Genomic DNA, 20,997 nt, shown 5'->3' with positions numbered 1-20,997 from the left:
GGAATCCTCAGTAAGTTCCACTTGATGATAAGCGGATCTTAAATCAAGACAGGAAAATATGTTTTCATCCCCTAATTGAGCTAACATGTCTTGTATTTTGGGTAAGGGAAAACAATCAATTAAAATATTTGTATTTAAAGATCTTAAATCAATGCATAATCTGATGTCCTTGGATCCCTTTTTTTTGCGATAACAATCGGAGCAACCCACTCAGAAGAATTAATAGGTTCAATGACTTTGTCCAAACAAAGTTGCTCCAGATGCTGTTTAAGTTGAGCTCTGATGGAAGGTTGGACATTTCTCACTTTATGAATAACAGGAACTGCGTCCTTTTTTAAAACAATATGATGTTCAAAATCATGTACTAAACCCAACTTATCCTTAAATAATGCATCATGTTTAAGAAGAAATTGATGCGAAGGGGTATTAGTAACTGGAATATCAACCAAGGAAAAGGGACATGATGTACCGGGTCTTAAAACCATTCCAAATTTTCCTTGGTCTTTCCAGCCTAAAATAGTGTACCGTTCTTGGCTACATATATTTTAGTGGAAATACATCTGTCCTGAAATTTAATGCTGTCCAGAAAAAATCCTAACATATCAATATTATGACCTCCAAAAGATATGGTATGAATATCAGGAGGAAAAAGTTGGACAGAATTCCAATATTTATCAAATACGTACGAGTTGTAAATGTTACATCCGGTTCGTGAATAAGAAGTGAAGACTGCAATGTTGAAAGAAGTCTTCTTTATTAGTAATCCTTCACAGCATCAACCAAAGACAACAGCCTGGAACAGAGGTCTGGTATAACTGCCAGACCTCGAATACCGATCACAGAATCTCCCCCAAACATTCTAAATACTACAGAGACAGGCTAGAGGAGATAGCCTGTCAGCATTCTAAACCATAGAATATAACCGCAACCAAGGCTTGTTGAGGGTCCAACCGGACACCACCAATGAAGCCTACACAGAGTGGCCCTGCTGTCTGGTTTTTTTCCCCTCTCCAGGTCACCCAATAAAGTGAGAGCCTCCAACTCAAGCGACCCGCCGGACAAAACACTTATGCACCGAGCCAGAGTTCATCTAAACAGACGGTGTCCTCTTGCCCGGGGACCCTCAAGGGCCAAGCACTCCTTTGAGTTCTGCCTGATTTTTTTTTTACAGGTATCCTGCCATTGACTTTAACACGCAGCGTTCAAGGCTACCAATGCGACTAGCACCTCTGCACCCGGACTCACCAGGGCAGCTAAAACCAAACTGCTGGTGGTTTCTTGGACCTTGGCCCCTAAGCACCTTCCGTCCCAAAAGGCACCTTCATGAAACCCTGCAAGTATATGTATGCAGTTTATGTGTCTCCCATCGGATAACATTAAAACATTCCAGGCCCAAGCCTAAACAATTTTGAGCATTTTACTGTTTTACTGTAAAACTCTTCTCTCTGAAAGTACTTACCCGATTTCGATGCTCTTGGTGCCTAAAATTACATAAAAATCTGTTATTTTTCTTAATTGGTCTTGGATTTGCTTCTTGAGTGTGTATCTCATTTATTGACTCTTTGTGCACAAAAAATTGCAGATTGTATAATATTGGTTCAAGTGCTCTTCGCTGTCTAAAAACAAAACAAAATAAAAATGCTTTTAACCCCTTGGGTGCTCGTGACGGAACCATTCCGTCACGAGCCACGGTCGGGCTGTGCTGGTGAGGCAATGGTTCCGTCACGGCCCGGCCGCCGCGCCTGCGCGTCAATGATTCTGCGCTTGCGCTGGACGTTCCATTGAGCGGGCAGGGCCGTGACGGAACCATTCCGTCACAAGCACAGCGCCACCGCAGCTCGTGACAGAGTGGTTTCGTCACGAGCATGGCGGCGCCGCGCGGCCCCACCTACCCCCTAGCGCCGCAGCGGAATTACCGCCGCGGCCAAGGGGTTAAAGAAAAAATAGCCATCAGTTGCTGCTCTAGTCTGACATACCAACTATGCCTCTTTTGCTCTTACAGGCTGCTGGAGGGCATCTTCTGTGCTCATTGCCCAAGTAAGACCAGCAGCCCTTCTTAAGGCCTCGCCGTGATGACGTAATCAGTATTCTGTGTTCCACATTACAGGTTCCAAGTGCTTTGGAATCTGAAATGTGCGTGGAAGGTTGGTTTATTAAAGTTCCATCCCCGTCAGTTGGTATCCTGATGCTGCTGAATGTGCATGGAGGGTTGGTTTATTAATGTTCCATCACTGTCAGTCGGTATACTGATGCTGTTGAATGTGGGTGGAGGGTTGGTTTACCAATGTTCCATCACTGTCAGTTGGTATCCTGATGCTGTTGGAGACTGTGATCAATAAACCTACTCTACATTCAAGTGACTACGTTTGGTATTTTGGCTTACCAGAGTACTACACCCGCACATTTGTGGCATCTTGGTATCAAGGCTACCAGTACATCAGTTCCATGTTACATCAGAGTATTCCAGAATAGTAAGTAGACAGCTACCAGATAGGTTTATGTGAATGTGGATGTATCTATGAACCTGCTTATTAATTAAACAAATTACTTAATATATTCCTGCGAAGAGGATCTTCATTACAATGGCGACATGATGGGATATATCTATACTTCCATCTGAGGAACCCAGACTACTATCAACTTCCGCAAGATTTTTTTCTGTAGAAGATTATGTTTCCGCCTTGAAAAAACTTTACATGATAGTTTTGTTAGAGACCAGCTGGTAATGCATTATAACAATTCTTCAATTCAAGAAAAGCTATGGGTGTGTGGACATTCCCCTTTGAGCGAGATTACTGGCATAATTAAAAATGCAGAAATGTCTAAGTGGTGTGCACAAGTTGCGTTAAAGAAAAATTATGATAACAATGTTGTTGCTAATGTACAAGCAAAAGAGATTTGATAGTAAAAAAAATCTGATAATTTTGAGTGATAATGGTCCTCAATTTTCTTCTGAAAAATACATGAAATTTTTTAGAAGGAAATGGCATTTATAAAAAGTGCACACCGATATATAATCCTGCAGGAAATGGTTGTGTTGAAAGATTCAACAGAGTGATAATGGGCAGTGTTCAAGCTGCAATTAATGCAGAAAAGGCTGGGAGAAAGAACTGTTATGCACATTGTGGGCGTATATAATTACTCCCACTGGAACTGGATACAGTCCTTTCAGAATCTTAAGAGGAAGATAACCATTCAGTAAAGATAATGTAGCCTGGAACATAAAAAAAATCTATAGCAAATGGTCACCAGCCTTAGTAAGATCCTATATAAGGAAAATGCATGATTCTTACAAAACTCAATTTTATAAAAAGCACAATACCAATGAGATTAAGCTAAAAACTGGCGAGTGGGTTAAAGTAAAGTTACCGAATAAAGTCAAGAAAGGTCTCCGCAAATACTCTTCACCTTTACAGGTTACGTCACCATACTCAAAATCAGCAAAATAAATTAAGTGACGGGAACATATGGCATTACAATAGAATGTCGTTATATAAACACAACAAACAAGGTGAAAAATGTGCTGATTCTTCTTCCTCATTGAATTGGATGTGGGACGATGTTATGCATTCTACTACAGATGATAGTTATACTTCAAATATCATTTTGTCATCAAATCAACATATCAGTGTTGCTTCTACTTCTGAGCAACATTCTAAAAGTACTGTTTCTATTGATTCTTCAGCCCCCATTGAGGATATTTCTCAACCCTTAAGAAATATGGCACAAACTACACGCATTGGGAGAGTAATAAAAGCACCTGTGAAATATAGACGTCATGTTATGTAAATTGCAGTTGTTAGGGAGGAGTTAGGATAGCATAGCTTACACATCTCAGTTTGTGTAATGTGTATTTTCTTACTACTATAACAATTAATATTGATCTGTACAGTATTTCCTGGTGTTTCTTAATATTGACCTGTACTGTATTTCCTGGTGCTTCCATTGTACTATAGAAATTACTTTTATGTGCATTTACTTCCTAATTTTGTTATATTATTTATTTTCTTATCCTTATATTTTATCGTCATTCATTATATTTGTTATATAAAGGAAGGAGATGTGGCATGTTGGTATCTAGGCTACCAGTACAGCAGTTCCATGTTACATCAGGGTATTCCAGAATAGTAAGTAGACAGTTACCAGAAAGGTTTACTTGAATGTGGATATATCTATGAACCTACTTGTTAATTAAACAAATTACTTAATATATTCCTGCGAAGCGGATCTTCATTACAACATTCCACCTCATGACAACTACCTGTCTGTTGCACAGTACTTGCGGTAATTATGTCCTAAATCTGACATCACGCCACTGCTGGCAACTTATATGCTGCAGTATGGGTACTAGACTGTTCCACGCGAAAGCCTGACACGCTCCTCTGGAGCTGCCACTGCGACCTTTTGTCAGGTCACACACGTGTCGCTGCTGGTGCCCCCTTCTAACCGCTGACAACGAGATGCCCTCCCGACAAGTCAAGTGTGCGAGTCTGAGGGCACTGAGAGGCTCTCGTCTTCATACCGCTGACAGCTCCCTCTCGTTACCAAGAGGCCTGGTCTGTTCTGGACAGTCTCTCCCCACATCTCAATCACATATATGTGTTTACGCAGATCCAACACATACAGACTAGACTACCCGCCCACGTGCGGCTGGGCAACGTCTTCCGGGGGCATTCAGGAGATCTCTTCCGGCACAGTAGCCGGAATCGTAGGCTTCTTTGGTGATTGGTGGGCCGATTATTATCTTTTAACCAATCGCAGGGTTTAGGGAAAGTGAAGTCAGCGAAGAGTCCCCTCGTACTGCTCCACAACCTATTCAATTCATATCGAAACAATTATTTGCTTACGCAGTCGGAAGCGAACTGGAGGCCGTGAGCATCTCTTAAATCCTCTATTAGGAGACTAAAGGCGAAGATCAAGTTTTGGAATTTGCTAATTCAGGTGTTTTGGAAAGTAGATTTTGGTATACATACCCTGATTCTATGTCTAAGCGCTATATATAAATATCGATACCATATCATCCATGCAATGGTCCCAAGTGAGAACGGTGGGTGTTTGGAGCAATTGATGCCTGGACTTGTGTGTTTGGCCGTGACTTATTGTGTACATTTTGTACTTGAAGAAATGTTGCAGATTGTGCGTGATCTTGCTAGGCGGAGCGTGCAATTGGATGTGATACTCTCTAATTGAAATAGAGCTTTGGACCTATTTATGGCATGTTAAACGCAATTAGTTGTGGAGTGTTTTAGCTTTGATAAGAAGTTTTTGAAGACGCTTTGATGCACGTGTCAATCCTTGGGGGAGGAAGGGGGGGGGGTGGTTGGGAGGGCTGTCACACACAAATGTTGTGTAAACTGTCAGAATTATTTTGGTTCCAGCACTGTAACTGTTAAAGCATTTGTTGTTATGGTCGTTTGGCGCTTCTCTTGATATTATGGTTATCAATGCTTGATCGATAGGCAGATTATGGACATAGGGGCAGATGTACAAGCTGCTTGCGCCACTTTTGCGTCATTTTTAACATGGGAAAAGTGACGCAAAACTGGCGCAAGGGGCTTGTAAATATGCCCCGTAGTGCTTCTTTGTTATGATGTGCAGGTAGGAGGTTGACTTATTTTAAAGCTTTGGATATTGCACCATAGTTTGCCATTGATGGGCAAGGAGATGTTTTGACTCTTGGGATTAATAATTTAGAAATTTGGAATCCGATTGATACTCCATCTGGTACGCTGCAAAAAAATATTTGGCACTTCAGGTCAGGGTGCCACGATTGATTATATAATCATAGCGGAACCCCCAAAAAAACGACTTCTAAATTGTGAGATTGAGTATTTAAAATGTAATGACCATGCTGCAATTACTACGAAATTGAATTGGGCAGGAATACATGTGGGGCAGCCAAGACATGTCAAGCCAACGATGAAAAAAACTAACGGGATTACCCTAAAATGGGCAATGATAGATACATAGACTTTTGTCTCAAACATAATTGTAAAAAATCAAGATTACATTATGACATGCTTAGAAACAGCATCTAGCCCAACCCAGGTAATCATGGCTTTTGATTCTATACTTTCGGAGATTAAGTCCCAATTATTTAGGAAAAGTTTACCCCTACAATAGCGGGCCGAGATGGTTCGATCAATCCTGTACTAAGTCCCTAAAAGCTCTACATCAAGTCCTCGGGTCAAATTCCAGAGATATGGCCCTAGTCAAAATGTGCCGTTCCCAATATAACGAGGCTAAGAAGATTAGACTAAAATCCCTAAAGGAAGAAGCATGGGAACAACTCCATCTAGCTGCCATTTCCCAAAATCCTAGGGATTTCTGGAGTATTATTAATGCTCCGTTCCTTAAACCATTACCAGCTCTAGCACTGGATTGCCATATAGACGAGGAGTCGTGGGTCTCATATTTTCTAGCATATTTGATCCTAATTTGGAGGGGGGAAACCACAGTTTTTATCTAGGTGTGATCCTTGCAACCCCCCCGATCTTTGATCATCACGAGATAAAAGTAACCCTTATGCAGTGCTCTGGAAACAAAGTGCCCGGACCAGACTGTACCCCTATAGATTTCTTCCTTGATCAGCCAGGCTTATGGGGTTCAGTGCTGACAAACATCTTTAATGTCATAGCTAAGGTGGGTCCTCTAGACTCATGGAAGAAATCTATTTTAGTTCCAATTGATAAGAAAGAGGACAAAGCCGAGGCCAAAAATTACAGGCCAATCTCGCTGCTAGAAAGCACAGCTAAATTAATGGGAAGGGTTTTATTAAACAGACTAGAGGAGTGGGCAGTCAGCAATAAGGTTTTAATCCCAGTCCAATCTGGTTTTAAAAAAGGTATGGGCTCTCAGGATCAGTACCTTAATTTAAGCCTATTAATCTCCAAGTACTCTCAAGCAAAATCTGAAATGTTTGTACTTGGCGTTTATGGACTAGTCGGCAGTGTTTGACTGCGTGGCACATCAACATCTATGGAGGATAATGAAAGAAATGGGTTTAGATGAGGCTATTATATCTTTTATTAGACAGCTCTACTCATCGGCCACGGCCTACGTCAGATACGGGAGAGAGGGGTAGTGCACCAGGTCGTTTCAATTAACGGGGGTGTCCGGCAGGGTTGTGTGCTTGCCCCATTTCTTTTTTCTATTTACATCAATGGGGTGGAAACTCCTGTGTTGGACTCAATATCAGACGTCCCCAAAGTTGATAATGTTTGCACTCCAATTCTCCTGTATGCTGCTGAAGCAGTGCTAATTGCCCGTACAGGCCTTGCCCTTCAAAAGTTACTAGATACTTATGTATCCTATATGTCAAAACTGGGGCTAAAAACCAATGAGGCCAAGTCCTTTATTTTAATTACTGGCCGTAAAAAAAGAAAGGTCCCAAACTTCCATATATCAGGACAGAAAATAGCCCATACTGATAATTTCTCCTACCTTGGTGTAACGTTTGATAGGAAATTATCATGGTCAAATATGCTTGCTACTTGAGGCTTATCATTTAAGAGAAGCATTATTGTCCTACATTCATTTATAAATAAATTGGGTGTAAAACCCATTGACATGGCAAAAAAAGTTTATGCAGCAAAATCAGTTTTGGTAGCAACCTACGGGGCAGGCATTTGGGGCTACATTAACACCTCCCCCCTACAAGTTACAGAGGATACATTTTGGAAAAAACTAGTGGGCCTCTCCGTAAGCTGCTCTAGTCTCATTGATCATGCAGAATTGGATGTCCCGTATGTGACCGACACAATTGCTTTGGCTCCGATAATGTTGTGGCATTCCATATGGAGAAGGGAATCTATCCATATCACACAAAAGTTAATTGAAGACTGCCTCTCCCTGGAAAACACCCACAAGATCCAATGGATTTTCTATATTAGATCTACTTTTACATCTTTAGGATTAGAAGGTCTATTCTCTATCCCTAGCGACTGCGTGAATTTACCAAAAAGAGAGATAAAATTCAGTTTCCTCAAATTTAGGGCTGAAGCAAGACTGAAAGCAAACTGTACAAAAGTATCGGTCAAAGCATATTTAAAAGCCCAAATGGTACAGGAAGGGCCAACATCTTATATTTTTACTGTGACAAATTCACGTCACAGATTTTTTCTAATTAGATTTCGTTTGAATTTTATTCCATGCATGTTGGCCCATTCAGCTGGAATTTACTCCATAAATGAATTGCCATTCTGTCCTTGCGATGGCGTTTCTGCACAGTCAAATCTACATGTTTTCTTTTTTTGCAAATTTTATGTAGAACCACTTAAAAGATTTATTTTGCCCCTGATGCATAAATATGATTTTAAATAATGTCGTGTCGCAATGTATTTTCTACAATCTTTGCCTAATCCTACGGTCTGTTTTTCTGTGGCGTTCTTTTTAATCCAATCACAAAGAATTAGGAAATTGCACTTTACATGAGAATGAATTCTAAACTATTCCCATCAGCTGGCTTTTACTTACTGTTCCTTAATGGTGTTTGTTATGATGTTTTTTTATCTTTTTATTCATATGTGTATTATGTATAGATGTTTTTTACTGTACTTTTATGATCTTATATTGTAAGCATTGAATAAAGTAAATTGACTGACTGACTCTTGGGATCTGGTATGCAGGTTAATCCAAATGAGGATAAAATGGTAGGGTGGGGAAACCTCTGTTGAGGGGCACACACAACACATACAGTCGGTGAAGTAAGGCAGCACACTTTATTATGTCACTCCACTTGTGTCCAGACCCGTGGCGCCAGAATAAATGTGTAGCCAGTTCAAATGATATTCAACCTAACTGGGAGACCACCTAGATGTTCACAGGTTGTTCCACTATTCTAATGGCACATTATGGCTGGCCTCCACCTTGCACTTTATCTAACGAACCACCACAAAGACATGGGGGCATATTTATGAGTTCTGGCGCATCTCTGCAAATCAGCAGGGATGCACCAGAACAAATGCGTCACGCAAGACTACCCTTGCGTCACGGCGCATTTACAATGCGGCGCGCCGTGGCGCAAGGGTAGGCAGATGCGTGACGCATCTCGTGACGTAAGGGCGGCGCATCGCTGGACTCGCGTCGCAAGCGCGAAGCGACTCCAGCAATGTCCAGGTGTGCCCTATACTTAACGTGCTGCGTCAGTCCTTACGCCTGCTTCAAGCAGGCGTAAGGAATTGACGTAGCAGTGTCGCACAAGTGCCTGCGTGAAATCTTGTAGATTTCACGCAGGCACTTTTGCGAGGCGCACCTGCCCCGGAACGCCCACCCTGCGCCGGTACACCCACATGTAGCGCAGGGCTTTACAACGTGACGCATCTGCCAAGATGCATCACGTTGTAAATGGGTCGCAGGGATGCGCCACGTTTACGCCGCCGTTGCGTGACGCAACGGCGGCATAAACGTGGCGCAAGTGCCTTGTAAATCTGCCTCTTGGTCTTTCACATGCTCCTCCAAAGTTTAGTCTTTTTCGTCCTCAAAACGTTACAAACATATGAACAGTGTAATTGTTTTCCCTACACTTCCTTCACTCTCTTCCTATTGCTGGGCAACTCTTTAAATATGTATAATGTGTGCTTAGTCCTTATTTGTAGCGTTCGTTTTTTTCCTTAACTTGTTCATTACTCTTGTTTGCATTTGTGCCTCTGAGTTTACTAAGTTCTCTTTCTTTTTTTATATAGCTAACGTCACAGTCATGAAAGTCTGATTTCTTTAAAATCTTGACATTTTCATTACTTTTTAGGTCGAGCATTAAAGACCTCTTGTATATACTTTAGTAAATACTTTAGTATATACTTATATGTGTATGTACTTAGTGGCCTCTGGAAATCAGCCCTGGGACTAGTCTGCTTCCACTTAGGGACTTTTTTCTGTTCAACTGCCTCTATTTAACTGTCTTGATAGAAAACGACCAGCAGAGGTCAGTAAAATACCAGAATCACTTTAGCATTCTCTAGACTCTGCCTCTCTTGGGAATGTTCCTGGGGGTGCTGGCGGCTGATTGGTTGTATTTTAGACTTTTGTCCTTTTTAAAGAAAACAAAAAAAGGGACATAGATGATCTGGTGACCTGGGGCTATTGTGGCCTGTAGTGCTTTTATCGTGCTGCTTGATTGTGGTGCAATGGGACTCCCACTTCAACGACGGGGAATGCTTCAGGCATGTGACTCTATGAAAGATACCAATACTGGATAACCGCAGGTAAAGATAGTTAACTTATTTTCTTCTCACCGTTGCTTGGCACAGCGCAGGCCCTAATTTCGGCATCAATGGGGTGCATAGGTGGGGATGAAAAGATGGGCTGGGAGCTTGCTATCATCCCCCTATGTCAACTGGAGCGACAGGAAGTGGACACTTGGCATACATTACCTCTCTCAAATAGTGGGGAGAGCAGCTCAATTTGTAATAAAAATAATTTGAGTGCTGTCAGCATTACATTGCAACAATCATTTTGACTGTTCTCCATCACAAAGTGCTCTTAACTTTACCACAAAAACAAGAATGCACCAGAGTTTTAGCTCCCCATGTTCGCTACCCAACACAACAGAGTATCGTCATCATATACAGGATACAGTGTCCCTTAGTCCTTCAAGGAGGCCTAATATTGAGGAGCGATATTTAAAATGATCTTTCTTCCACTACTCTGGAAAATCTTCCAATATTATACATTTAACATCCCCTTAAACATTATGGGATTTGTAGGATTCAATTTGTACCTTCCAATGCGTCGGAGGTTTGCCTAAGATTACCTTTACAAAATGTACACAGTCACCTTACAATGAGGCGACACTGCGCCGACATTCAGCCATGCTACTGGGCCTCATGAATGCTCCTGATTAAGAACTAGATCTTTGAGAAGCGTAGCAACCCCAGTATTCAACTTTAATTACAATTTATAAAAAAAATAAGACTGTTGCCTCTCCTGCACACCTGTACTTTCTACCTCATGATGCCTGCATTTGCTAAGGACCAATAATAAGCAGATATTGTGCAGTTAGATGGACTCAATAGGAAGGAATCCAACACCTGAAGCCTTATTGTGGCAGAGTAAAGGGTTGAGGCAGGTGGCGGCCTTGACAGGTTTACAATACTGGGACGTGAGCAGCATCTCCAAGTTGGGGGATGTGTGGGAGGTCAGTCACATTAACACATATGAACAATTGACAGCCGTATATTTGTGGCACAAGGCACACTTTTACCAATATTTGAGTCTGCAACATGCAATTGAGGCCACAAAGATCAGTTATCTACAGTACCAGAATGTAATCCACTAAACGTACTGACACTAGGGTGACCAACTGGCATGGGTGTGAATTCAGGGCAGGGAGTGTAAAATTTCAGGACAAAGGGTCAAAATTCAGAACAAAAATTCAGGACGGAGGGTCAAAATTCAGGACAGTAATTACTGACACTACAAATTAAGTTGTGCAATAGTATGTGAGTAAATAGACAACAAACATAAGTACAAGTCAAAATAAGTGACATAGCGGCCTCCCCACTTTCAAGTCCTAGAAAATCCCATATTGCTCTGGGTGTTTTTTCTGGCCCAAGGGAAAGGAAATAGGATTTTAGTGCTGCCCAGCACTTCAACAGTTGCACAGTGACTGGGAACAATGTGAGCCACCTTGGGACATGCCGAAACAAAGGCTGCCACTCTAGGACCACAAAAGTGAAAAACCCTTTCAACCCCGCTGTCCGCTTTGTAGAAGAAGAGAAATGGCTGTAGAATTTTAGAACAAAGGATTCTACATCCACTGAAAGTCCATTAATAGCTTGTTTAGCACAGTTATGCAGGATATGGGCAGAACAGTTTGCAGGCAGAAGGTCTCCATTTGCTCCCTTCAAATGCTGGAACAGAATGATGTCGTCCATAGTCAACACTGGCGTTGTCCCCACAGTATGCCGCGACGTGCTCCATTTTCAAACCATGGTTATTTAATTTTGTTGTGATCTGCTGTGTAGTAGCTGTAGCAGTCTCTGCTGCATCCTCGTAGAAATCCAGCAGAGTGTAGGCCACACCGGAGGTGAAATTAAAGTGCAGCAACTAAAGTGGATAGAGTTTAATGTTACCTTTGTTTGAGGCGTCACTGCAAACGGAAAAATAGCCATCTTTTAAGTCTTCTTGGGCTCGCTGCAACGATAGAGGTGCACGCACATTTAGAGTGATGCTCGAGGCCTTTGTGCGGCCACAAGATGCTTCCATCACTATGGATGAGTCGGGATACATTACTTTGCTTAGCTTGATGCCACAATCCAGGGAGCGGTAGATGTGATGCTTCACAGCATGGTACACCAGAGTCACCTCTGCAGCTATGACCTAAAATGTAAAAAAAAAAAAAAAATACACAAAAAAGGTATAAGCACGCAAAGAAAATCTCCGTTGGTGAAGAAAACAATGGCCACAATGGGGCTTAGAACTGCAAATTTAAACTAAAGTGTTGGCTGGTAACCCAAAAGCAATTATGACGTGCTCTTAATATAAACAGAGTGAGATAAGCGCGGTAAAGGCAACCTGACTTGGTAAACACTGCTGCACATTTAAAGAAAGTAACAGAAAATTGTTAGATGGCTCGCCTATTCAGTTTGGGAGTCTTGAAGTGTGACAAAACAAGAAGAGTGTAAAAGAATCACATAACACCCATGTCACATTATGATGAAGCAAGCAATTACTTACTTTGGATACTTCTGACTGGAAGCTTGGTTGCAGGTAAGATGAAATTGTGGCACTCAGTATGTGGAGTTATGTTTGGATGCGATGACACAACTTGTGCATGTTACTATCACGCAACATAGTTAGGCCTAAACATAATACTGGGACCGGAGAGTAAGCCGTTTTTAGGCTGATCTGGTCAACGGAGACTGAGGCATAGGAGAAGCACAGCATTTGTAAAACTGAAATGTTTAAACTTACTTAAACAAATGTGGAATAAGGAGTCAGAGGCGGGCTTGCCTACAGGTACATTTAAGGTTTTCACCTTAATGGTGCCAATATCTTAAAATATTCTTAAATGAATACTGTCTCCTGTATTTATGAAACCTGCCCGGGTTCTGCAAACATTGTCTGATCCTGTGCATGTGCTATTTCTCTCCGGACCATCTTCCTTGGCTTAGGTTATAAATGCTGCCTTCCGATTGTTTTTAAGTTTGTTAGTCGGGCCCCATGACAGCCATGTCAGTCATTTGTATCCTTCAGGGCTACTGGCCTCTTTATTCGAAACCCTATTTTCTTTCCTGTGTCCCCCCTTCCCGCAGTCTGTGATTTCTCTGCCTCCCCTCCCATTCATGCCTTTTAGCCCACCCGCACCCCCGTTTCAAATGCAATATGACTCACGTAAATGCGAGTTCTATTGCATTGCAAATGCTTGTTTTTAAAGTATTGCGCACTAACATGCGCGCGCTGCCTTACATCTGGCTCATGCGCCCAAAGTCTCCCACTCCACGAGGAAAAACAGGAAGTGATCTGGATAGGAGGGTGTTTGGTTTCCAGCGCTCGCGCACACCACTCGTTTAATAAGCTGACTGCGAAAATTATGCCAGCCGATTAAGATTTTACGGTCAACCTACGGCTAGGCTTCTGGCAGAAACAGAGGCTAACTTCAAACTGGGAACACATCCACTCAGAAGCCCACCTGTCAGCTATATAGTAAGACGGGTCAGACAGATACTGTCTCTGCACCTCAGAGGCACGCGTGGACGACACAGCTAATAAGCACATCGGAATTTCACACAGCGCATTAAGATTGGTTGATGTGCCAAAAATTCTCATCGTCATCGTCTACATTTCGAGTTGTGCCCACTCCAAGAAAATTTTCAGCCATGGGATTAGCCACGATACGACCCGTAAGTACTAGGGCGGACAGAGGTACAGCAGGATCTTGGAGGTCTCTACTGGCCAAAAGTGAGTCAATAGTCGAAGGGCATGTTTATTGTATAAATAATTTCTACAATTATTCACAAAAGGTACTGTGTTTTTAGTTACCCGATGGTCCAAGCATAGGCTAATTGGCTGTTTTGATTTATACTTTCATAAAAGGCGTTTTACATATAGCACTTAAACCACTTAAGGGAGATAATCAGTCTATTAAAATGAACAAAAAACCTCTTGGTGCTCCGAAAGAATGCTCACCAAACTCAGATAGTTTGCCCAGCACTTGGGATAAATGTGAATTCCATCAGCCCACCCTTTTGGCGGAGCCTCGTCATCTGGAAATCCAACGGAGTATAGTCCATGTAGCTAATGTTGCTCTAAGGCTAACAATGTTGGATACCTGACCACATACTCCAGATGTTCTCGGCCAAAGTACTTTCCAAAATATATGAGAGCTGGTGGTGTGCAGTGCTAGTGTAAACGTGAGAAATAAAAATGACTATGAGGGCGAAAAATATGTTTATTTAAGGATCGTCCGAATGTCATGAGTAAAAACAACCTGATAGTATGGAACAAATATACTATCTCCTGAAAATAGATGAGGTCGACATGTTTCAGCCGCTGTGGCTATTCAGCCCGGCTTTCTTCAGGACCTAATAGATAGAATATGCTACTGCAGAAATATAACACAATGTGTTGAAAATTATCTTAAATCAGTGAGATGTTTCACGCAAAAGAGAATGAGTAGATCTGTGGTCAAATACCACCCTACCAGACCTGGTTGGCGTGTGCATATAGGTAGGAAATTACTCTTCTTTCCCTGAAACATTATTATTATTATTATTATTATTCTGAGTTTTGTATAGCGCCTGGTTACCTATAGGCATCCCAGCGCTTACCAGAACATAACACTACTGAAGAATGAAGGGATTAAACAGAAAACAAAAAAGTTTTTAAAAGTTTTCGAAACCGAAGCAGGCTAGCTTCCGAGCGCAGTTGTAGGGGCAACGAGTTCCACAGAGAGGCCACATTTATTGAAAACCTTCTGCCACCCGTTCTTGCCTTCTTCACCCTGCCAACCTGAAGGAGATGTTGATCGTCAGAGCGAAGAGAGCGAGGGGCCTTGTAGGGCTGGACCATCTCCCCCAGAATAGGTGGACCTACCCCGTGCAGGACTTTGTGAGCGATACAAAGTGACTTAAATTTCACCCTGTCTCTCACAGGGAGCCAGTGCAATGCCCTCAACGCCGGGCGGGCAGATTGACGCCTAGGGAGACCCGTCAGAAGTCTGGCTGCCGCGTTCTGCACTTGCTGCAGTTTATTCAGGGTAGATTCGGGTGCACCCAGGAATAACGCATTGCTGAAGTCCAGCCGCGAGATGATAAGTCCCTGGATGAGAAGCCTTCGGGTGGTCACTGGGAGCAGAGGCAAAATCTTCTGGGCTGCGCGGAGCAGGCCAAAGCACACGCCAGCAGTCTTTTTGGCATGAGTTTTAAACGATAGGTCCTGCTCCAGCCATACCCCCAAGCTCTTGATCTCCCGTTTGGGGGGGGGAACCGGTCCCAGACAGTTTGGCCAGCTGCTGGGGGACAAAGATGGAGAGGAGTTCCCCAGCAGCATCAGTTCCGTCTTGGAGCCATTTAACTTTAGGGCTGAGCTGCACATCCACGTGTAGATCTTCTCAAGACATGTGTGCAGCCGGTCGGGATGGTACGCCGACTGGGAAAGGCCTACCACCAGCTGAGTATCATCAGCATAACTGATGATTTTAATACCCAGCGGCAGTACCACACTCTCCAGGGGGGCCATATAAACGTTAAATAACGTAGGGCTCAATGAAGAGCCCTGTGGCACACCACACTGGAGAGGGGTTGAAGATGATTTTTCATGGCCTTCCCACACCTCAAATGAACGATCTTCCAAAAAGGAAGCGAACCATTTGAGGGCCAGACCCGTGACCCCCACCCCTGACAGCCGTTGGAGAAGCACCTGATGGTCCACGGTATCAAAAGCAGCGCTGAGGTCCAGGAGGATCACTGCCACTGATCCCCCCGCATCCAGCATGCTCCTAGCATTCTCCACGACCGCCAACAGGGCAGTGTCAGTCCCCTGACCGGGACGAAAACCCGTTTGGGAATCGCCCAGGAGGGAATTGGCTTCCAAGAAGTCCGAGAGGCATCTGTTCACCAGCTTCTCAGCCACCTTACTGATACCCGGCAGCAAGGAGATAGGCCGAAAGTTGGCGAGGTCAGCGGGATCAAGGTTAGGCTTTTTCAAAAGGGCCTTAACCACCGCTCCTTTCCAACTCGGGGGGGACTACCCCATGGGCAAAGGACAGGTTTATCAGGTCCGTCACCGGGCCACCAATCACAGAGGACACCTGTTTGAGATATTTAATAGGTGCTGGGTCTTTCGGGGAGCCGCTCTTCATTGAGCCCAGAACCGCCAGAACTTCCTCCATAGTGACCGGGCCCAGGGAGGCCATCTCCACCGATTGCATCTTAGATTGAAAGCTGGAATTGTCCACCAAGGCGGGGACCTCACCTAGCCGGGGGAGGGAGGCCAGTATGTTATCAATTTTTCTTTTGAAAAACGAGGCCAGTTCAGTGCATTTTTTGCGAGGGTCCTCATGTAAAACCCGGGGTTCAGGGGCATTAAGTAGCTCCTTAATAACCCTGAATGACTCTTTGAAAGAGTTGGCCGCAGAACCTATACGCTCTTCAAAGAATCTTGATTTTGCCACCCGTATAGCGGATTTATACCTACTCAGAGCCGTACGATATTCTTTGCGACTCGCCTCACTCCAATCTCTCCTCCAAGACCGCTCTAGCTTCTTGCACCCCTTCCTCAAGGTTCTCAAATCCGACGAATACCAAGGTGCCGAACCCATTCTCTTCCCATTTGTAAGTTGTTTCTTTTTGGGAAGGAGGGTATCCAGAGAGTGCACAAGCCAGGTATGTAAATTCGCGTCAGCGACTATCGGATTGGCTCCTTGAGGGGGCCGCGTGGCCTCCAGGTGTGCCGCCCAAGTGTCAACTGGGAGCCTCGACCAGGCTCTCTCAAGGGTATGAACCCTTGGGGCTACCACAGCTGGACTATCAAATTGCCAAGTCGCGGACACCAAAAAGTGGTCTGTCCAAGGCATGGCAAGAGCCGGGGATGGAACAAGATGGTCCAAGTTAGAGAGTATGGGATCGAGCAGATGGCCCTTCTCATGAGTCGCGCCCGAGTTGACCAGGTAGATTCCAAACGAGTTGAAATCGTCGATCAAATCGACTCCAGCGATGTTCGTAGGGTCATCCAGGTGGATATTAAAATCCCCGAAGACAACAAAGTTGGCAGTAGAAGAGGCAAGAAGTGCGGTGGTTTCTAAAAGAGAGTTAGGGGAGCTACCCAAGGGTCCAGGGGGGCGATAAATCAACAAGCCTACCAGAGATACTATGGGTGACAGCCGAAGGGAGAACTGTAAGCTCTCACAGTCAGTTACCCCTCCATTCTGGATCTTACAAGCGATCGTGTCTCTATAAAGAACAGCAATTCCTCCTCCCCTCCCTTTCGGTCTATCAAGGTGGAGTATATGAAAGCCTGGAGGGAGTGCTCTAACCATGTCAGGGCCAGAACTGGGGGAGAGCCAGGTCTCCGTGAGAAACAGCACATCGAGCTCGTGGTCCAGAATAAGTGAATGGATTTCAGTGGCATGGCACGACAAAGACCGACAATTAAGTAGGGCCATAAAGAGAGCACGTTTCACAGCCGTTGAATTATGGCCAGAGAAACAAGCTCTACACGGTAAAAATGGACTAGTCCCCACCTGTGCAAATCTACAAACAGTTGGGTGCGGTGGACGTAAGGCGATGAGAGCGTCCCTCCCATAACGGAGCTTAGTAGTAGGAGATGGCAAAGAGTCGGGCATGATGACAGGCCCTGAGCCCGTCTGGGCCCGGACGGGCACAGACGGGCTAAACTCTGGCGTAACTCCGGCGTCCCCGCTGCGCGTGACCGCTGCGCGTTGGCATGGCTACCTTTATGCACAACCAGCAAGGTAGAGAAAGGACTGACTGCGCGCTGCTCCCCCTCAACAAAGATGGCCGCCTCGAGACAGGGCGAAGGACCCGCAAAGAGCGGTGAGTTGACCAATTAGGGTGCAAGATAGGATGGCAGAGGTGGGGGTAAGTGGACCAGCTAGTTTTAAAAACAAGGATTAAGTCTCCTAAATTAACTACAAAAGAAATACAAAACGGGAGCTTAAAAACGAGCGAGCTACCACTCCACACACACTTCTACGAATAGCGCCACACGCTGGTAAAGCATACAAAAACAAAAAACAAATATAGGACAAACTATCAATGGAGAACATAAATGCTTCTAAGCACAGAGGTTTAGTGTCACTAGCCAATTCAGCAAGGCAATTGACAATGCCAGCCCTATACGTGACTTTATTAGACAATCTTATGTTTCTAGAACACCTTTGTAAAGTACTCACCCAACTTGCTGAGGGAGTATGCCTCACCTCACCCGGCAACTGCTCGGTGGTTGAGGCCAGCTCTATTTGTAAGTAAAACAAGGGAACAAAGGTGATGTCGTCATACATCCTAGTCCCTATGTTTAAACTTTAAATCAAAAATTAAAAACCTAAATCAAAAAAATTATCTTTACATTCAAGACATCATAGACAAATGCAGGCTGGTACTTTCATTTGAATAGACAATGGTTCTTTTCAATTAAAAATGATTATTTATATGTAAAGCTGAGTCGGGCAAACTTACAACTGATACGGAGTATCAACCCCTCATTGCTTATATATATAGCCAACACAAACATACTTATACCCAGTTAGTTCACATGGTTGGGCACATTACTGTACATCTTGAATAGATCGTGCAAGTTTAGTAAGGTACCACCCTCTATATACTGTGGCATTTGGCAACAAGGACTCCAGTATTCTTAAAGCTTGTCGCTTGGTATTTATAAGCCATAGTATTGAACAGGGAAAAAATACAATGACCTTGTTGTTATATACTCATAGGCCATAGTGCTATACAGGATACAGACCCCGGGGCAACAAAGACCCTTCATTGGTATCCCCTTACCTGTCCGTCAGTACCCCTTCACGGACTTCAAGCCGAATGGGAGGTAACTAGGGCACGAGAGACGTTTCTTTATATAGTTGCAATGATTGGCTTAACAGGCGCTTGTTAACTAATGAGCCAATAGGCTCATGAGATATTGTGTTCTCCATTCTGCAGTGCGCTTAATATGCTTCAGACTAAATCTCGGCATCGCGCGTCTAAACTAGGACGCTACTCTCGTACTAAACCGCGCATGCGCATTAGGCAGAATACACTATTCTTCGCATGCGCGGACGTTATCTGCCCGAATTCAAATGGCAGCGCCAACACAAGTTGTCTGGCCGAAGTAAATGTGAGACAGCATTCGTTTTTTATACGTGGCAACCTTATGGTTTGGCTTACTTATGGCGTCATGGTATAGTTAGATGGATTGTCGCTGTGGTACACATTTTTAGTATTAATCCTCTCAACTTATTTAGGAGTGCCTTCTCATGCGCCAGCGCGCATGTGCCATGAGCGGAATACTCTAATTTGCACATGCGCACACGTGTGGCAGCGACAGCACAGGTTGCGGGTGCCCCACTGCAGTCCGCGCTGGGCTTTATTGGAGTGACTCCCTTCTCCTCCAATGGCTGGCCTCAGTTTAGGAAGCCAGCCAATGGAGGAGAAATGCGGGTTCCAAGCCCCCTGTGAGAAGTTGGCCTGATGTGCAGTGTTCACTATTCTAGTGATCACTATATATCAGTCCAAACAACCCTTATTGATGATTGGTTGTAAGTCAACCTTATAGACCAGCTATCCTAGTAGCATGGATACGAGCAGTCTAAGGCTAAGACTCTAGAGGGCGTGTTAAGCCAGCTGTTTTACCATCACGTTACCCCTTGAACACCCAGTGAAAGGACACCACACAAGTGTTATGAAAATAAACAATGTATTCATTAGAATCACAACAGCCCTGTACTCTTTATGAGGACAGGGTGCTAGGCACACAACAAAACTCTTACGAAAATACTTAAGTTAGCACGGTATACACAAATGCCCGAGGGGCACGAAAAACCATATACTCTAAAAGTGGAATGCGAAATTACTAGCAGGTAAGTACAGTACTAATAGGCTTTGGAATCGCTAGGACTTGACTAGGGAATCGTTAGATTACTTCTAGGAGGCCCAGGGGACTCGGGTGCAGAGTGTGCACTCTCACGCGGGATGCGGGACAAAGTCTATGGAAGCTAGTAAAGTTAAAGTTAGTGTTTACGGGCGAACCCGACCTGGTAGGAAGAAAACGACGGTGGATCCTGACCTTCGGATAGTGAGGCTATGCTGGGGCACCGAAATGCCGAAGTTACCTAGCCCAGGGGCTGCAGCTGCATAGGTCTCAAAAGACGTCGGGAATCCTCGTCGACGAACCAGGAGCCTGGAAGAAAGATGCTGGCAGGCGACCAGTGAAGAGAGTTCGAGTTGATCCAAGCCTGGATCTTGAAGATGGATGACACCTGAAAGCAGAGGGGACCAAGTTCGTGACTACTAGCCAGTAGTCAGTGGGCACCAGGAGGGCACCGGATGGTAGTCACCTCGACTAGGTGAGTGGGCGACGCTGTGCTCTGCAGATCTCACGGACCAGGAGGCGTTGTCGGCGACCAGGATGGAGAGGCGAGCTGTCCCACGATGGATGAAGCTGTCGGCGTCGAAGAACCCAGGATTGGGCAACAAAGCCTTGGCTAATTCAAGCCCACGCGGTGGACTCAAAATGGCGTCTTGAGTGGACCAGGAGGGTCCGGGGTGCTCCTCTTCTGGAAGGGAGCAAGAGCCAGTCTGGAGCAACCAGACTAGCAGCAGTGATGTCGTCGGGCGTCGTTCAGAAGGCCACAAGCCAGCGGGCTAGTAGCCAAACAACGCGGTGAGCAGCAAAAAGCAGAAGGGCCCCACGCCGATCGTGGAGATGCTGGGGGGCTGCTCTTCGGTGCTGGAGCTGCTCAGGGTCGGGGCTTCTCGGACCCCAAAGCACTCGCCAGGAAATTACTCGGCGGGCTTGCTGTGCAGAAGTCGTGCAGTCTTGGCA

At 44.4% G+C, this 20,997-nt stretch overlaps 1 long non-coding RNA gene across 1 annotated transcript in view; it reads right to left on the bottom strand.

Annotated features, from left to right (window-relative positions):
• Positions 1-9,666: 9,666 nt before the first annotated feature.
• The window catches only part of LOC144822376 (uncharacterized), a 46,317-nt gene continuing 34,986 nt past the window's right edge, over positions 9,667-20,997 (bottom strand). Inside the window, exon 2 of the long non-coding RNA XR_013608608.1 lies at positions 9,667-12,318. This is a non-coding gene — a long non-coding RNA (uncharacterized LOC144822376). The remainder of the gene's footprint in view (positions 12,319-20,997) is intronic.

The sequence above is a fragment of the Lissotriton helveticus genome, chromosome 3_1 (assembly GCF_964261635.1).
Source record: "Lissotriton helveticus chromosome 3_1, aLisHel1.1, whole genome shotgun sequence".
Taxonomy (NCBI): domain Eukaryota; kingdom Metazoa; phylum Chordata; class Amphibia; order Caudata; family Salamandridae; genus Lissotriton; species Lissotriton helveticus.
The sequence above is the reverse complement of the archived record's forward strand: the minus strand, read 5'-3'. Positions and strand labels throughout refer to the sequence as shown.